The following is a 17879-nucleotide window of genomic DNA, read 5'->3' as shown; positions in this document are numbered from 1 at the left end:
CGAGCGGGGTGTGAGGCAAGGCTGCACCATGGCTCCAACCCTTTTTTCCTTGTATATTAATGGGATTGCCCAAGCTATGCTTAACGCCACTATTGATGCCCCAAAACTTGCTGGAGTTACTACTCCGATATTAATGTTTGCGGATGATACGTTAATCGTATCAAAAACTCCAAACGGCTTGCAGAGAGCATTAAAAGTCTTTGAGGAGTTTTGTCTTGGCCATGGTTTGGAGGTAAACGTGGCCAAGACTAAACTCATGGCCTTTAATCCGCATCCAAATCGTAGAGAGAGTAAGTTTTTTCTGGATGGGCAACAAATAGAAATGGTTTCCAACTTTGTCTACTTGGGTATACACATAACTAGTACCAGCAAGTGGGACAAGCACATTGAGGTCGCTGCCCTGAAGCTTAGACAAATCTCGGGAACCCTGATAAAAGAACACAAGAAGTCTTTTACCAAGCCCGTTAAACCTGTACTCCAAGCTTACGAGGCAAAGGCACTGGGTTTAGCTTTGTACGGGGCAGAATTATGGGGGTTTAGTCGGTTGGCTCCCCTAACAACAGCAGAAAATTCTTTTCTCCGTAGCATAACAAGCCTCCCGCAGAGTTCACCTATGGTCCCTGTAAGGTACGAGCTTGGCAGGAATGCCGTTGCAGATATCGCCAGATTACGTCCAATTTTATACTGGCGAAGGCTTTGGACTACTCCCGAGCTCTCTTTGTACGCCAAAGGGATTATTGATGTCATAGAACTAGATGTCTTTCATAAAATTGAATGGCTGAGGCAGCTTCGTCAGACCTTAACAGCCATGGGCATGGCGGGACTATGGAGTGAACCAACAACTGCGCAGTTCCCCCCAAAGAAAGTTATGAAAGCTATTTATTGGGAGCGGGTTAACCACCAGGTGTGGAATCGTGTAAATCCTAATGGGATGGCTGGTCGTTATCTGGAGGCGAAGTTTACACCCGCCTTTGAACCCTATTGGGACCTGATCACAAAGCCTAGAGACAGGAAGCTGTATTTTCAGCTGCGAGCAGGTTCTCTTCCAATTAAGTCTCTTACAGGCAGATGGTCTAGTGCAAATGAAGAGATCTGTCCAGCTTGTGGGGTGCATGTTGAATCTATCACCCATTTACTGTTTGTCTGTCCAGCACTTGCTGTTCCTAGGCGAGTGTGGTTGTCACCATTGTGTAGGAACTTGGGTACCACGAGCGGTGCCATTGCCTTAAGAATTTTATGCACCAGCACTTCCCCAACCATTTCTATCCCATTAGCAAAATTTCTGGGTTGGGCGTGGAACCTAAGGGCGAAAGCCTCTAGCAAATCACAGATAATTCCCTCTCAAGCTACCAACATCGCTGTCGCCTAGTGTCAAATTATGTAAAATGTTTTTACAATGCTGTAGCCCAGGGGTTTTTTTAATTATACATTGTTAAACTTGCTGTTAGTCCGACTAGTTTAATGCTTTTTTTAGAATTCATTTTAACTTATTTATTGATGACCTTAACAATTTTAATGTGTTTTTATATGTAATGTTTTGATTTATGTTTGTGTCTTTCATGATTTTGTTAAATCGAATAAAGACTAATGGTATGGCATGCATGTTGTTGTAATATCTTATCCTGATGTCACTTTTACAGGTCGTAAGTCTGCCAAACTCAGTTATTTTCACAAGATGGATATGCAGAAGGATCATTAGATGGCTGTATATGCCGCTTTCATTAGGGACATGTGAGTAAGTCATGGTCAGGGTAGTGACAGTAATGCCATGCACATGTGTTCAGCAAAAAATCTGAAAATGTGCACGTGGATGAGCTTCAGCAGTAATGCCATAGCTTGACATGTGTCTGCACATTGACCGATGGGTGAGCCTGTTCTCAGTGTGGTTTTAACATATCATTGAAGTATGTTGTATTTGGAGCGCTCAATTATGGTAAGCCCATGCTATACATTCTGGCAGAATGTGTTGTCTATGTTTAGACCTAGGTGAGTTTGGCTTGGTCCGTGTGCCAATGTTTGGTCCCAGCTGTGCTGCTAAGTGTAATCACATGTTTTCCATGGGACAATCACAGCTATGCTAACTCTGGTCACATGTCACACTGATCCTACACATGATACTGTTGAATATTCCATTCTCTCCATTCTAAAGAGTGAGTCTATGTGTATGACTGTGTAAGGGTGACAACACAAGCCATTCAGTGTCAAACACAGGTTGTCACTGGTCGAAGCTTGGCTGCAACTGTGAGGTATGATGTGAGGTACACAGTTACAACAGTTGACATGTGTGTAAGTGTAAATGCTCTTAACTTTTCCTACTTGGTGGCTTTGTAAACCATGTGTTTGATGCATCACTGTCAGATTCAGAGATGTCAAATATGCATCACATTTGAGTTAGTTACCAAAATATGTTGAACAGGAGCAATATCCGCTCTAGAAAGTATGCAATATGTCTAATCGAAGTGAGAGACATTCACACTTCACCCATACAAATGGGGACTTGTGCAGTCTAGACAGGATTTGTACACAGTGTTGACTGTACTCATGACAGATATTGGTTCAGTAACAATAGTCTCTACAGTCAATGCCCCTAGACGTGCCAGTAGAATGGTGTTCTGCCTGAAGCATTGTGAGGCTGCCGTCATCAGACTTGGAAGTTTGTAGACCATTTTTCACATCTGTAAAACTTGAGCTGTTTTCAGTGTGCAATATATTCTTATTCTGCTACATGACACTGTGTATAGATGACACAGGACAGTGTGCCACGTGCCTGTCCCCCCAGCTATGCGTACTACCTTGGTGTCTCCGCAATATGAGTCAGACGTGTGAACTGACAGTAGAGAAGCTAAGTTACAGGACAAATGGGATCAGTCACTGTTATCTGTGTGACATGACTCATGCAATGACTACGCAAGTGAATGTTTGACAAGGAAGACATTTGAGCTGTGACATATGAGCCAATGGTTCCCCATTTGATCACTAAGGATAACAAAATGGATACCATGTCTCAATTCAAATCTGTGAATCATATTCCCATTGTGATGGCTAAACTCACTTGCAGGAGAGGAGATAGGAATGTCAGGACACAAGACCGTCATGAGCACAAGACGAAACATCTCCTGCTACATAGTGCATTAGTCGACCTTGTGGTTGTCATTTGATGTTGATACACCCAGTGTTGCAGATCATATCATGTGTGATTGAGCAATGGTTACCCGGCAGACTAACAAGTGCCATATATGTTAATGTAGCAAGGACTAATAGAACAACTCAATCTTACGTTTTGTGGAGGATCTGTGAAGATTTGTGATGTTACCTATGTGTCAAGTCCATATGGATGACTTATATGTAATTCATTTTCATTCTTGGTAACAGCATCATCAGCGGCCACCGGAGGAGATAGTGCCACAGATGTGGTGGGAGCAGTATGTCAGTCTGGGTCCAGTGATGAGTCGTCAGAGTAGGAACCCAGTGACAGAGAAGGTGAGGGTAGCTTCACAGGGGGCAGCTCTGCAACTCTATCAGCAGGCTCAGAAGCAGATCACAGCTCCAGTGAAGACTCCCATGTGGTGGTGGGGGAGACAGTGACTGGATCCTCAACCTCAGAGTCCACCACCACCACCACTAACATCGCCACCCTCCCAGCTGCTCCCCATCCCAAAGTCCGAGGCCACTCCTGTAGCAGGGAAGGCATCTCCTTTGGGCCAGGCACCTCACCCCCAGCCCCTTTCTACTGTGCTGCCCTCAATGTGGAGGCCAACAACATCCTGAGGCAGATCTCTGTGAGGCAGACATCCATGCTGAATGTCCTCCATGCACATACCACTCTTTTAACAGAAATGTCATCATTCCTGGAGGACATTCACTCTAACATCTCTGCACTACGGAGATCCAATCAGGCTCCACACTGACGGCAGCAGTGTCCCTGCTCCAGCAGCACCTCCTACCTATTCCCCATCCACTGTCCCAACTACCCTCTCTGACCCAAGCACATGCAAACACACACATGCACACACCTCAAAATCCACATGCAGCACACAAACACACAGACACAAGTTGCAAACCACACACACGCACACTAAGGAGAAAGACAGCACACTCTCCCCCAGGGACATGACAGCAGATGACAAACATGCATCCACAGACACTCCTTATACCTCACAACCCTCTGCCTCCACAACCCCTACCCTTTCCTCTCCCATTCCCCCCTCATTCCAAGCACCCCATTTTTTCCCATTTAATTTTCCCTCCCCAAACCTATACTCCCCTCCTAAGAAGAGAAAATACCTTCCACGTGACCCGGCATTTACATGTGTCCCCCCCCCCCCACCCCCCTCCCCCGAGAAGAAAAAACCTAAACAAACAACCCCCACCAGAAGATCTACCCGATCTCAGAAGAAAAAAATCAGCTCCAGCAACCCGTAGTTCCATAGACCTGCCCAGTACCTCTGTCAAAAAAAAACACTATAAAGACCTGTCCCATCTCCATTCCTGACATACCCCTCAAACAAATCAAAATCCCCAAAATAGTTAAGGCCACCCCATCCCCACCTAAATCGGCCCCTACCACTACAGCTGCCACCTCCCTCAATCAGAGCCAATCACTGTAGAGGAGTTGTTTCCCCCCCTCATCAGAATCTGCCACTGCAGTGGACCCTAACACCCCTTCTGATCCCATTCCTTCCAAAACACAACCCAGTCCCCACTAGTTGGTCTCCTTTGGTGCCTGACATGCCCCCTAGATGCCACTCCCATGGGAGGTGTCCCCCTGTGGAACGTTTGCAGGCAAGAGAAGATGGGCATGATGTTTTTGGTTTTCAAAAATAGAGGGACTGGGAGCTAACTGTATGAAACCCTGCACACTAGCTCCCGAAGGGACTGAGTATCAGAGGGGTTTGCAGTTCCTAACTGGACGTGTGTGGAAAGGGGGGTGTTTCTTAGTGATGCCCTCACACACTCTGGAGGATGTTATGCTTCATCATTGGGCTTTTGCTCGTCATCGGGCTGGCACTGCAATGCCTGACAGGCTCCCAAATGGGGCTCTTTGTCGGAGATCTTTTGAAGAAGCTGTTGGGTGCGTGCGAGTTTGATGGCTGGGTAGTGCACAGGTGAGTGAGGTAACATAGGTCTGGAGCAGTCCTACTCTGGTCTAGCTTATTAGTTAGGTAGCTCGAGTCTGATTAAAAACGGTGTGGGTGCCCTTACGTGGATTTAATGTTCCTAAAGGGCTGCCAAGGTGAAGTGGGTCAACATGTTTCGTGCCTTAATAGCCCCTAATGCAGAGCTTTCCAAACTCTGTGTCGCGACACAGTAGTGTGTTGCCTGGTAATGGTGGGTGTGTCGCGGGATTACGGCGGAACTTTGATGTTCATACGCCGGACGTATGTGGAGAAAGGAGGAGACCCTTAGACGAGTGCGTGCGTGTGGCACATGCGCAGTTTCGGGACGAGGAGGAAACGGCGGACCGCGAGAACAATCTGTGGCCATGGCGTAAGGAGGCCTTGACATTCTTGACATTCTCACAAGTACGGGTGTTGAAGTGCGCGCCTTTCTGCCTTTCTTATCTGTGTTTCAGATAACACAGCTGGCCACAGCCTCAGCTGAACCGACCAAGGCTGATAATTGCTGCTGGGGTCACTGGCAGCAAGCTGCTTGACTTAGCAGAGCTGCCAGTGCTGACTAGTGAAAAGTCACCAACGCGTCAGACCACGCTGCTGCAGCTGGCTAGGACTGACGATGATCTCCCCAATGCCTGCCACTTCACTTCAAGTACTTTTCATAACTTCTACTATTTCCGTTATATGAAACACAAAATAAATGCTTATGTAGATCAAAATATAAATTTTTTAATGTTGTGTCAGAGCGCGCGATCTCGCTAAGGCCGTTTGGGGAACTTTAATCCGTCAGCCCACACAGACCTCATGAAGAGAATGCCCGACATGAAGAAGACTACAGAATTGGGGTGAGTTGTCAGTCACTCGGGGCATGACTGTGGACTTTAAAGATCCTAATGTCTTGACATCATTTTGCCGATCACGTTTAGCTGCCTTCGGTGCGGTCCAGCAGGGCTGGCTGTCCGTTTCATCCTTCTCTGCAGCTAATATTACTGTTAGCGCCATTCAGTTGGACAAGAAAGCACTGCAATACCCTGCGTATAATTAACTTTTCAGCTCACCTAGAAACAATTATTCCTAATTTCCATAATGTCAGTAAGTAAACTGTAGCTGACAAAGACATATGGCTATGTTTACTTGTTTTATATGCAGGAGTTCATAAAGAAGTGACGTAACGTATTGCTCATTAAACTGCTTAAAATAAGTTTCTCGTTGTGCGAATGGCTGCAATTTGGGATATTTATATGTTTCCCTTCTCTTCATTCCTTCATTTTGCTTGTCACTCATACACGATCAAATGTCACTCATAATGGCACTGAAATTATGAAAATGTCACACGTGGCAATCTGAAACCCTGGAAGCTATGGTTTCCTAGCTGTGCTGTGTTTTCCCCCGCTGTCATTTGAGGTGTTCCTCAGAAAGTTTGGTGACAGGAGAAATTACGACTCCTCTAAATTCCAAAAATAAGCATCTATTGATTTGGAGCAGTACTTGTCATTAACTCGAAGGAATTTTGAATTCAGTGTATCTGCTTTAGAAAGTGCAATGGAGAAATAAAAACAAGCACACAACAAGCACACACCTGCATGATACAGCACGACGTGGTTTTAAAATGAAGTGCAAAATCTTATAAGTAAAAACAATTAGCTGTCCACGTCCAATCAGCGAAGAGCTAAAAACGATTGTGTCAATTTTCAGAACGGTGCAAAGTTCTATATATAAGAAGCAGTGAAAAAAGAAAAAGGGTTTCTGTCACAAAAACAATTCTCTTTGTCATTAAAAAATGCAGTGCTGCATTGGAAATTAACCCTGCAATCCCCAAAGCTTTGAAAGGCCCTGGCTGGCAGCAGGACTCTTTCATGCGTTGGGCCAGTTTGTTGTCATCCTCAGCAATGCTCGGTTAGCTGAGCGTCGATGTCACAACACATGGGCGCAGAAAATCAACACTAAATTTAAAAGGCAGGACGTGAGAGTTTGGTCTCCAATTAATCTGGCAACAAAAAAACATTAGTTTAACCTTGTGTGAAAGCACCTCAAAGGATTTTGCTAGAGCGCTTGTCACATATTTCTATAGATTTGTCTTCAATACATTGTTACATTTAAAAAAAAGTACATTGAAGTTACCTTTACAGTGGTGCGGTTAGGGGGGGGGTGGGCGAGGCGATCCGCCCCACGCAGCACTCGTTTTGGGGGCAGCCACCTAAATGAAGTTCACAAAACTGTGGTTTACGCCTTGCGCCTACGGTTGCCTTTTAGGTTGTGCCATGGAAGTCGATGTTCATGCTTTATTTTTTCATATATTTTATTTTTACTTGTGAAGTTTGCCATTGTTGTATAAAAAAGGAGGCAAAAGTTGATGCACAATTTTAGTTTCTGAACAGATTTGTGGTACCTCTGGCTATTTTATTGTTTGGTAATCAATTTTCATGGCCAGGCAGGTTGCGGTTTGCCACTTCAATTCTGCATTATGTCTGCTACATCTGCTGTCTCTCTTGATCTTAATGTGGAATAAAACCCAATCCAAGATTATTTTTTTTTAAGAGGAGGTCTTTCTTCAAATTCATAGTGGTCTTGCCCCAGCTATGTCCCTTCTTCCAATGCAGAATAGCGCAAACTAGACCTGAAGATATCAGAGCGCTTTGTTCCACAGCACGTAACTGGTGCTCATGTAGTCAGCTATGCTTAATACAAGTTTCCAGACGTTTCTTTGAATTGAGGCTGCAGGATACCTCTTTGCTTCCTTATTTTTGGGAACAAGAGGGATGTAATGTGCCTGGATTACATTACATGCCCAAAGAGAAAATTACATCACAGAATAAGACTTTTTATTGGAAAGCAGCGCTATGACTTATGAAGAATGTGGTATTCAACGGTACATAATGCTGTTCAGGCGTCTTCAGTCACTCTGTCACTCACTGGATTGGTCCATGGTTAATCAGGAACATTCCTAGCACTTTATCCTGCTTCACTGAGAAATCTCACTACTAGGAACTTGGGGTGAAGTCAGGTTCTCAGGACATTCTTGGTGCAGTGTCTTTCTGTGACTGAAAACATCAGTCAGAATTACAGCAAGTTTGACCCACCCTTCCATACTTCCAAAACATTGGTAAGTATATTGCCTGTATTTTACAGCACTTCGAAACGGCCACATGCAAAATGTAGCGCTATATTTAAGGCGTAAATTCTCTTTTTCTTTCTAGTCTGCCCCTTTTTTCATTTTTGAATTCTTCTATTTTTGCGCAACATTGCCTTCAAGGTCATGAACATTTTCCACACCACCTACATTTGCTGTTGGTGGGTTCTTCAGTAGCTTGCAATGCATAATAAAGGCAGAAAGATGGAATTAACATTTTTGCATTTGCTATTGTTGGCAAAGAGGAGAATCACATTCACCTGGATGGGCCAGGGTGGGCCTAGTCTCGACGTTTGGGAGAGGGATGTGTGTGAGTAGGTAGGTAGGCAGTGGCGGAAAATGTAGAAATGAGGATAAAGTGGAAGATGATCTGCAGGTTTGGGGGGTGCTGTCTTTGTCAGAACAGATTCACAATTGCTTTATTAACCTTCCTGCTTTCTCAAATTTGCTTGAAAATGCACCATTTGCCCACTATTTTTGAAAACATTTCTCCGAGGGAGAACCTCCCTGAACCCCCCTTAGGGGGTTCGAGCTCGCTCACTCGCTTTACCGTGTCACTAAAGCAGGAATGTGTAAAAAGTGTGTCCCCGACATGAAAAGTTTGGAAAGCTATGCCCTAATGGGTCAAATGGCACTTCAACAGGACTGGAACAAACTAAAGTGTGAATGGTGCACTATCGTCTGGTTCTACAATTATTTAACTAGTTACCAGATGCTGTAGGGAGTAACCTAGTAGGCTTGTACTGGGGTTATATTGTAGACCTGGTGAGAGATGGAGAAGGGGGAGAAAAAGAAGAAGAAAACGGGACAACCAAGCAATCATTGAAAACAAAGAGTGTATCATTGTGCTCAAGCAAAAGTTAAAAAAACAGCTGGATTGAGGTGGGACATGCACATGCATGTGCAATTTTGTGGATTAATTACAAATGATGCAGATCATAGAGCTAACGGAGGTTATTTGTAAAAGCTGTCCGATTTGTCAAAAGCAAAGGTGAAAAGAGCTTGCGGAGGTTGATAAGCTCTTGGATGTTCAAAAACAGAGAAGTGATGTGCAAATGTACTCTGCCAGGCTAAGTGCCATTGGTTTAAGGGCCAAATGAGCAGTAAAGGCTTGACCCAGTGATGGTAACTGCATGACCTGGTGGTGGTAACTCACGTAGTGAGAAAAGTGAGAACGGACGTGCACCTGTTTCTGTGAAAGTGCAGGGCGATCATGCTCACAGAATGGACCGTGCCTGTGCCAGTACAGAGATTGCATACACCAGTACACCGGTTTATGTAGGGGAATTAAACTAGAGATACCATGGTTAAAGCGCTTGAACAAACCGTGCATGAAAGAACTGGTTTATGGAATGCCAGTGGGAGGCAGTTTGGTGCGTAAAAATGTCGCTGGCAAAGGCGCCAAAACCGGCGTGAATTATGCCGATAATTGAAGCGGGCAATAGTAGGCTACAATTGTGCCAGATAATAAACTAAAGAAACACAGAGGCTACAAATGCATTATGGGGAGTAAAACACAGTCTTTAGTCTCAGTGCCTGAAAAGTAAAAGTAAAACACTCACCCCTAGTACCGAAGCCTAGGGCTGACGGGGGAGGCAGAGCACGTCGTTGCTCTAGAGCTGTGGGAAACAATGAGTAATTGAATCACAAACATGCAAAAAGTATATTGCTTACCAGGATTGCAGAAATCGTTAGAGATACTCACAACGGGAGGCTGACGGCTAGCATTCATTCTACCCTTAGCTCCGGGCCCCGTAACAGTTTCTTCCGGGTGCCGGCTTTTTATGGAAGCGTCTATGACGTGCATGCGCTGGTGTGTTCGCCCCGGCAGCCATCTTGGGTGTTGATTGTTCAACTCAACTTTATTTGAACAGTTTTAGCGAACACTTGGGGGTTGTAAGGCATTCGTTATAACGTTACAGGTGATGATGCAGATGAATGTATACTTCAGGTTGGGTTTAATAATGCGATAAAGGTACATCATAATGTGGGCAAATGTATCTGGTACCGGTAATAAAGTAGTAGTAATATAAGACAATAGCGTGTCAATGATAGTTGCTATGGTGCTATAATGAGGGCCACCCCGGGCTAGCAAATTAAAGATACCATTTGGAGTATTATAGTGTGTTATGAGATGGCTTTGTGCATGTGTGCAAAGGTATGAGCATGTGTGCGGATCGCCTGTTGGCCAAGGAGTGGGTGGCGCTTGTAACTCGCTCCATTGAAGCTATTGTGGGCCCTTCATGGTTATGTATCTAGTTGCCAGGAAAGGGGACAGGCCCATGAAATGTCTGTGAAGACAAGATAATTGGTGTAATGGTCCCTAATGGTTCAGTTCAGCCCACGGGATGTCATCATTAAGTCCCCTGACGTGCCCTCCTAGTTTGAATACCCAACATTGTTCCTTCCTAAATAGTGCTTCTTTTGTGATGTTAGGGAAAGCTTCTAGAATGGTCCATTTTAGGTCGTTTGGTGTGTGATTTTTTTCTACATGGTGTGCACACATCTTAGCATTGGTCTTTTTACATCAGAAGTTGCTCCTGTGTTCAGTGATTCTTGTTTACAAAGGGCGGGTGATCATCCCTATGTACTGCAGATGACAGGGGCACGTAATAAGATAGGCACAGTTGCATGTGCTACAGTTGATATGCTTGTTTTGAGTCTATGTCCAATTGTTGGTTAATGGAATGGTCTTAGTTGCTCGTGTAAGGGGGCAGACTACACACTGACCACAGGGGTAAAGGCCTGTAACTAGTGGAAGACTCCATAGTGTGTTAGGAGCTGATGGTGTATTCCTTTTTGGTCTGGTGTTAATAAGTAGGTCTTTAATGTTAGAGGTGCATTTGAAAGCGAACCTCGGTTTGCTCAAAGATAGCTCTCCCATCTGAAGTATTTTCCAATGTTTGTTAATGACCCTTTTTAGGTCTCGGCTAGCGAAGGCTGCGCTTGCGCAGTCTCGCTTGCGAGATTTAACGTTTTTCAGTAGTGGGGCTTGAACCCGCACCTCTTCTCCATTGGCTGGCTTCCTAAACGTAGGCCAGCCATTGGAGGAGAGGGGCGTCTGTCCATTTAAGCCCCGTCTTTTTCGGATTCGGGGGGGTGTTTTTTAGTTTCTTTCTTTCCTCTGGAATGTAAACATTCCAGCCAATGGGAAGAGGAGAGAAAGAAAAACACGCCCCCGAATCCGAAAATGACGCTGCGTTTCTCCGAGGCATTTCTGCTTGACCTCGGAGAAAGATGGTGGTGTTCATGGCGTCATCCCCGTCCACACGGCCCGGCTGGTGCTCGTCCCCTCCCCCTGCTCTCGGCTCCCTCGGTGGTCCTGTGTCCGGCTGCTGCTCTGGTCTCCTCCTGGTCTCACTCCAAGTGTTCACAACCGAACTAAACAAGGCTGCCTTCCGAGGACTGCCACACTAACAGACATGCCGACCTCGGCGCTAGATATTGTCGTACACACCTCCTCCCTGGCCCACACAGCAGCGTGAACAAGCGCACTGCCCCAGCCCAGCACATGGGTGAGAAGCACGCTCCGAGCGGTGCAAACAAATCTTTGCGTCTAGCGCTAGAGGAACTCAAGAGTGTGGAGCTAGGAGTGTCCCGAGAGGCCTTCCTTTCGGGTCACCTCTGGAGCTGTAAGTTCACTCCCTGGCTAATGGTTTTTCTTCCCACCAAGCTATGGTTCAGGGAAAGGTGAAATAATGTTCGTCGGGTTATATCTCAGGTTAACAGAGGTGAATGTTTAAAAAAAAAAAATATTTCTTCTTTTGTACATTGACATCTCTCCTATAACTGCCGTCATGGCGCTGTACTGCAAGAGAAGGTGCTGCTACAATCGGTGAAATCACTTTTCACACAGAGCATGCTGCGAGCTCGATTCGCCTCTTGGCGCTTCCTCTAGAAGGGCTGAAGAGTCCGTACACTGAGGGCCAAAGTTGAGACTTGGCATCAGTTTACGTCCTTTATAAGTGAACAGGTGTCCTGCAGAGTGCACGGCTGTTACAACCGGTGAAATCACTTTTCACACAGCGCATGCTGCGAGCTCGATTCGCCTCTTGGTGGTTCCTCTAGAAGGGCTGAAGAGTCCGTACACTGAGGGGCAAAGTTGAGACTTGGCGTCAGTTTACGTCCTTTATAAGTGAACAGATGTCCTGCAGAGTGCGCGGCTGTTGCTCACAGGGAGCAACAACGCTTTAATTTGGGGTTCCATGTCACAATATTGTGGTGGGCAATATAATCCGATTGAAATATTGTATCTAGATATTTACAGTTCTTAACTCCACATACACTTAGAAGATGGGGAGTGAAGAACTGTAAATCCCCTCGTATTGTAAAGCTTGATGAAGGGTGAACCAGCTGTCCTTTCACCTTAGTGTGAGGCTCCCATGGTCACATTTACCAGCACTGAAGTCCAGGCGGCAGCAGCTAAAGCAGCCACAGCTAAATTCCCCCAGTTGATGGTGTTCCCCCAGTTGAGGGTACCCCTCGAAGGCCAGGTGATTTTGTGTGCTAAATACAGTTTAATTTCAGTGCATCAGAAACAGGGGCGTTGCTTGGTCAGTAAGATTTTGGGGAGGGGGGTTAGCTTCAGATTTCCCAACAAGCATGCTGGGTAAAATATTGTATGAGAAGCAGCACAGGAGGGGGGCTTAAGGAACAGTGTGAAGGGAGAGGAGTGCGGATTTTGAGGGGTACTTAAAACTCAATATTTTGTAAAATAACCATTTTTTAAGACCTTTTTAAACAGAGGCGAGAGTGCGTGTGTGTTTTTATCTGCATGTAGGTTTAAAAATCCCAAGTGAAACCCAACAAATACCTCACCATACCCAACGTAAATATAATACGCAAAATTGACCTTTCATGGACCAAAGCATTAATCGAAGTTGGCATTTAGGCAATGATTAACTGTGCTCTGTGTCTCCATATAACTACCTTGGTGTGTGTGTGTGTAGGTGGCTCTGTGGGTGGCTCTATTTGTGTGTGGGTTGCTCTATGTCAGTGCCTCTGTGTGGGTGGCTCTGTGTGTGTGTGGGTGGCTTTGTGTGTGTGGCTCTGTGTGTGGGTGCAAATGCAATAGGTCTCGCATTTGAGAGTGATTAAGCTATTGACATTGTAAATAACAATGCCGTTTCTTTAAATGTTTTAAAAACATAAACAAAAATAATGTCATGAGCAATGCCAATAACTCTAACTTTAACAATGCCGAGACCATTGCATTGTAAGTGCTTGTTAACATGTTTGATTCTGAAGTGTAAGTAGTGACATATTTGATGAGGTCAGTTTCAGGTTTGGCATGTGTTTCCAAAAGGGGCCACCTATGGGTATTGCGGGCTCGTTTCTGGCTATTAGTTATGATGCGTGGTGGGTATTGTCTCCTGGCTAGGTGTGTACTCAATTCTGACGCTTTTTCTTTTATAGTCCTCTACATTGCTACAGTTTCTACTGTAGACAAGGAGCAAGGAGCCGCCACGAGTTGTGGTTGCCGCGAGTCTGCGGCCCTTGCGGTGGAGACTCGATCCCTCGGTACCCGGCAGCGGCCTTCGCACTGGTTGTGAGGCGGTATTAGGACTAGAGGCAGCTGAATCCCGCTGGTGCGTGCTAGCCTCCCTGACCGTGCGACTTCCTATCGATAACGCCGCGGTGAAAAGCGGTGCACCGGATGGTTCTTCCTCCCCCTTCCGAGCAGAGGTGAGGTGAAGTGAACTTGATGGATGGAAGCCTGCCCCGAGCAGAAAAGATATGGAGTGGTGGTAGCAGGAGGTGAATAGGGAGGGGCAGTAGCGGGCGTTAGAAGCCTTGACCCTACAGCATCAGAGGTGAAACTTTGAGACTGCCGGTGTGTTGCTGGTGTGTTGCAGCAGCGGAACCTCGGGCACACCGCACCGCTGGGGGGCCCCTAGTTATCTGGAACTCCTGTTGAGCTTGAAATTGAAAAAAAAAAAAACTAATTGAGTCCCTAGTTACCTGGAACTCTTGCTGAACTTGAAAAACTTGAAAAACTAATCGAGCCCTGAGGCGCTCACGTGGTGGTTACATGGTGGTAGGGCTGCATACTGGAGGCGGCTGAGATTTGTGACACGGTGCTTCACGGTGCTGCACTTGAGGCACCGTAATCAATAAGTCTGTGGAGGGACTCAGAACTAATCTGTCCCTGTGCCTGTGCCCGCCTGCCTGTGGTCGTCTTGTCTCCCTCTCGCTGCCGCATTTTACAAATCCGCGGCCGCTGTGTGGAGGGGGATTTCAATCCCCAGACCTCCTAGCGCCAGAAGCCGGCATTGCATCCTACGCGCTTTAATATCATTACACCCCCCGCATCGTGGCAAAAGCCGGCCATCTGTGCCAGAAGGAGCCAGGGTCCCCCCTTAATATTTGTTAATATTGTTAATATTTGTTACACGCCCTATGGAATTTCATGCTAATCTCCTGCGAGGGTAGGTTATCCATTGTATTAGTATTGTGTACATTTCGATATATGAGAGAACTGCTTCGCTCCCATAGTACTTTTATTTTCTGGGACTGATACATTTATTCAGACATTTTGACTCTAACTGTTTCGTTTGGCTATTATATTCCCGGCTCATTTTATTGCCATTTTATTGTCTGTCTGATCCAGCGGGGTTTTTATATTTTTATATTTATATTTGGACATTTTTAATTCTTTTTTTTTTGTTTTTTTTTGTTAGCACGTGTAACCCTATCTCGGGTCCATCCCACCCTGCATTTGCACTTTACGCTTTGGAGGCTGCTGTATCCCAGTACTGTATTTTCTGTTAGCACGTGACATTTTAACTGATGGTTTTTCTTGTTCTGCACTTTAACTATTTGAGATTACCTAATATTTTATATTTAATTTTATACATAATAACTACAGTGTGGGAGATTATTCTACTCTGTCCTGATTTTGCATTGTATGAAGCGGACTGTGTTTCCTTTCGTCTATTGTCCTCCACATTTGTATAGTCCACATTAGCTGGTTGAACGGACTTTTGACCCTTAGGTCCTGCCCTTATGCCGGTGCCTCTTCCCGTAGAGCTCCCTTCTACCAGTCTGTAGTCGATTTAACATCATGTCTATAAGGGGCAGCAGAAATAAACTAGCCACTGGCGGAGTACAGGGGATAGGCCCGTTAGATAATTTTATTATAAGGGCAAATGAAGCTATAGATGAAGGTATTATTCTTCTGGAACGTAGAGTCTCCCAAGATTTAGCTCTGGCTAAACGATCATCTCTGGGTCCTCTTGCGTTAGCCAAAACTCCAGTACAGGCTAAGGATTGCGGCCCTACAGTAGAAGTGTATAGTATGCCGAACGAGGTCGATTTGTCAGCATCTCATCTCTTAACAGATTCACAATTGAGTTTGGCACTAGAAAGGTCTCCGGAATTACTTATTAGCCCCACACCAGTTGAGACAAGTACGAGGCACTTAAGGGGAAAGAGAGAGGGTGCCATACGGAAATAAACAAAATGGATAATTGTGCCAAAGGTCAAAAAGCCTTGTATGTTGAAGAGAAAGCAAGGGAAAGAATTAAAAGAATTAAATTATCAAGGAAATAATGGTAGTGGGAATACACATTTAGATGAGACAAATGTAGTCTCAAATATTGAAAGTGCTAATGTTTTGGATACTTTGGGCGGAATATGTAATAAATGTAATAAATGTAACAATTGTGAAACAAATAATCAATTGCTGGCAAGAATTGGGGACCTTTTTAATACTTATCTGTCCCCCATAGAGTCCAGACTCACACATATTAAAAAACAACTGGCTGAATTGAGTGCCCTTTCTAAAGATTCTCTTAAGCACGGGGCTTCAAAGACCGGGGGAACTAAAACTATTGATTCTAATCTTTCAGGCATATTAGGTAAGAAATCCCCTGTCTCAGCGATAATTTCAAATGCAAAATCAAATACCCTGCAGGGCCCAGATAAGCAAATGGCCGATAAATCGGTAATCTCTACTGTGCCTAATAGACAGGAAAATATTATACCTAAGGCCCCCACCACATTTCTCAAAAGGGACCAGGACAGGGGAGTGAAAGAGAGCAGACTAAAATTTAATCTGCCCCCAGAAGCCAGCCCTTATGTGGTGGTTATGACTGGGGTCCCAGAAATGGTGGATCATATAGATGAACCCAGTTGGTCATTAAAGAACAAAGTCCAACACTGGCTTAACACTAATCGTCCGCCGGTCAAGTAGGATTTTAATGGTGCGTAGAGTGCCATGGGTGGGACAAGAGGAGAAAAAACCCCACGGCGATTGTGTTATAATCATTTTTGAGGACCCACACACAGTAGATTACATATGCTCATGGAGAAATCAAGGGCGTAATGAACCTATTGAAACGAAAAGATTCGCCTTTTTCTATCCTTCTATGAGTCGCTTTGGGTCAGGTTATGACGATGGAAATTGGAGCAGAATAGGCCACTGGGATTGGAGAGGAGAGCGGGGAGTGCACCACTGTAGTGATGAAGACTCTTTGAGAAACTATAGAGGGATTCCGATCTCTAATAGGTATAGTTGCCTGGAGTCTGTAGATTGACCCATAGCTTGCATTGGTTCCCCAACTAGAGAGCGGGAGGTGCCGAGAATGAGCAATGGTAGAGTCATCCAGATGGTTAATAACTACCCAAAATCAACTCTGGATAATAGGGATACAGGTGCAGATGCAGTCGCAGTATTTACTACACAGTGTCCATTAGTAATAAGGACGAATAATGTGGAGACTGTTGTAATGGAAACTCCTGGGGGTGGCGAAGGGATTGTAAAGCCCAGACATAGGTTCCTAAATAAGGAGATTGAAAATGGGAAAAGCGAAAAACCTTGTTCAAATAAGCCGACTAAAACTGACCTTAGTATCCTCAGCTGGAATGTTGCAGGGCTGGAGTCTAGATTATCGGATCCCGACTGGTTAAGAATACTATTGGATAAAGACATAATAATGTTTCAGGAGACTTGGGCTACTACGGACCTTCACATAGAGGGCTTCCACTGTAATAGTGTAATTGCAACTAAGCCCGATTTTGGCCGCCCTGTGGGGGGGTTATTGATTGGTATTAGGATAACGGCAGGGGGAAGTATAAAGATAATGCCAACTAACAGCCCCAATATTCAGGTCATTGAATACAAAAGGAAGGTCCCAATTTATGTGATTTATTTTTATAATAATGATTTTTTTTCAATCCCATATAAAAAATTTATAGAACTTTTTAAATTTCTATCTGACATGATTGAATCTTTCGATAATTGCCGGGTAAATAAGATTATCCTAGCTGGGGATTTTAATGCAAAGGTTCCTAAATCTGAATTAAATAAAGGAAATATACAAACTGACCGCGCGGTAAAACGGGGCATAGAATTGGATCGCTTTACTCGTGAGCATGTTTTAACCAACGCGATGGACATAAACCATATCTCTACAATTAATTATGTTTCGACATTTAGAGGTAGAGACCACTCTTCAACCATTGATTATATTTTTTTGTCACCTGAGTTAACTGATTGCCTTTTAACGGCTAGGGTTTTAGAAACTGCTTTTGGGGATCACAATGCACTAGTGGTGAAAATTAAATTGCCCCCCCCCCCAGTATTTGCTCGCTTTCTAGGTGCTAGAGATATCATCCCCACTACAAATAATTTG

General features: G+C 44.8%; 1 long non-coding RNA gene across 1 annotated transcript in view; it reads right to left on the bottom strand.

The window, feature by feature from the left end:
* The window catches only part of LOC146809520 (uncharacterized), a 54586-nt gene extending 44587 nt beyond the window's left edge, over positions 1–9999 (bottom strand). The window contains exons 1-2 of the long non-coding RNA XR_014965558.1: positions 9950–9999; positions 9807–9863 (exon numbers count right to left, since the gene is read on the bottom strand). This is a non-coding gene — a long non-coding RNA (uncharacterized LOC146809520). The remainder of the gene's footprint in view (positions 1–9806; positions 9864–9949) is intronic.
* Positions 10000–17879: the final 7880 nt, after the last annotated feature.

This window comes from Triturus cristatus, chromosome 7, assembly GCF_964204655.1.
Source record: "Triturus cristatus chromosome 7, aTriCri1.1, whole genome shotgun sequence".
Classification (NCBI taxonomy): Eukaryota; Metazoa; Chordata; class Amphibia; order Caudata; family Salamandridae; genus Triturus; species Triturus cristatus.
The sequence above is the reverse complement of the archived record's forward strand: the minus strand, read 5'-3'. Positions and strand labels throughout refer to the sequence as shown.